Consider the following 2,134-nt stretch of genomic DNA (forward strand, 5'->3'; position numbering starts at 1 on the left):
TCTCCAGCAATCATAACAACAAGAAAGCAAAAAAGCAGAAAGCCTTATTATGTTCGTGTCTTTGTTCGCATGATGCCTTCTACCTTTTCCCGTGTCTTCGCGCTTATGGCCTGCCTCTCTTCTGTGCGATGTTGAGTGTTCCACAACCTGTCACTAATAATAATTGGTTTTTGGGGGAAAGGAAATGCCGCAGTATCTGCCTCATATATCGTTGGACACCTGAACTGCGCCGTAAGGGAAGGGTAAAGGAGGGAGTGAAAGAAGAAAGGAAGAAGAGGTGCCGTAGTGGAGGGCTCCGGAATAATTTCGACCACCTGGGGATCTTTAACGTGCACTGACATCGCACAGCACACGGGAGCCTTAGCGTTTTTCCTCCATAAAAACGTAGCCGCCGCGGTCGGGTTCGAACCCGGGAACTCCGGATCAGTAGTCGAGCGCCCTAACCACTGAGCCACCGCGGCGGGGCCCACAATCTGTCACTACGTGCACATTTCCGTGGCGTTGGATTGCAAGTTTCTTTTTTTTACTCTGTGTATGTACTATCAACAACGAATGAAACGAGAACAAGAGAACTGAAGGCCCAACAAAAAAGTACCAACTTATTAGCTCCTGGAGAGGAAATACTAGTGAGGCGTTTAACAATTCTAACGGACAGTCTTTGCGCCTTCAAAGTGAAATTACCCTCCGCTAGTGTTGAGGTTCTCCCGGCTAAGAGCTCCTCATTTTGCTGTCCTTAGGTAAACTGTCTTGTTCGCGTTTCATTTCGAGAGCAAGGACTGCCGCATACCGAAATTCTGTTGGCCGTTAAAGGCACTATCAAACGGTATTTACTAAAGTTAGAAAAAGTTCAAAAGCGATCGGTATAACATCACTCGTCACCACATCGCAAAAGGTTTTAAGCTAGCTTCGTTAACACCGAAGGTATCGATGATCAAGAATGATGCTACTCATCACCCCCCCCCCCCCCCCTCAGCTCATACACGCCGACGCCCCAGAGAGAAAAAAAAAAGCAGAACTCGGGATTGAGTCCTGCCCAGTCCCGCCCACTGCCACGGCCAGAAGGAGGCTCAACCAGATTGTCATCTCTGCGTCAGTGCGGGTGGGGCGGCTAAGGAACCACGGTGTGGTATAGCACATACGGCCATACCAGCTCTACAGGCCACCTCTACAGATTTGTCGCAAGAGAATATCAGCAAAAAAGATCATTTAAGGGCGGCTTTAAATCAGTACAGACATCAAGTCAAATTGTTTTTTTTTTTCTAATGATGCGCAACACATAAGCAAGCATGAATCTCTGTGTGGAAAGATATATGTATGCATAGCAAAATAGTAATGGTAATGTTAAGAGACAAGAAGAGAACAGTGAGGGTCAAGGATGAAACCTGAGTTTCTGACATCCTAGTTGCCGCCAAAAACAATGAATGGGCTTTTAATGGGAAGGCAAGATAACCGGTCGTCGTTATAGATAGCGGACTGGTACAGTAGAAGGCAAGCGTAGCAGGAGGCGGCAGCAAGTCAGATGGGAGGATGAGATTAGGCACTATGCCGGGATAAGGCGGATGCAGCAGGCGCAGGCATAATTATTTGGAGACATGTGTGAGAGGAATTTGCCCTGCAGTGGACCTAGTTATCATGATGATGGGGAGGATGACTTTCTCTTTGGAAGCACAATGACACTCGTCACGGCGAGCAAACGGACACTCGCGTAATAGCCTGGAGTGGAGGAGAGCTTCCTAAATGATGGTGTCTCCACGGAGATGCACCAGTCGTGTTTTTTTTTCTTCAAGTCTTTATCTACGTTCCTGCTCTTTGATTCAGTTGTTTAGATTCACGATGCGATGCAAGTCGGTTTCATGTAGGTGTACGGTCTTCAAGTATCACACTGCGCTGCTGTGAGCGCTGAGCCCTAGGTGCGTCTGGCGAACAAGGAACGCCAGGAACAAGAAATGCACCTGTCACAGCTGGCTACGTTACGCGCGCGTAATTTTTTCGCGCCATCGTTATTCGAATTTTCCTCTCTGACACTAGCAGCTGTGTCGACAGAGGATGTCATGGCTAGTTCTTCACACCGTGGAAATAGATCTATACCTGTAATGAAACTCGCGACCAACTTTCGCATCACGACAGATTTAGC

Source organism: Amblyomma americanum, chromosome 4, assembly GCF_052857255.1.
Source record: "Amblyomma americanum isolate KBUSLIRL-KWMA chromosome 4, ASM5285725v1, whole genome shotgun sequence".
NCBI lineage: Eukaryota > Metazoa > Arthropoda > Arachnida > Ixodida > Ixodidae > Amblyomma > Amblyomma americanum.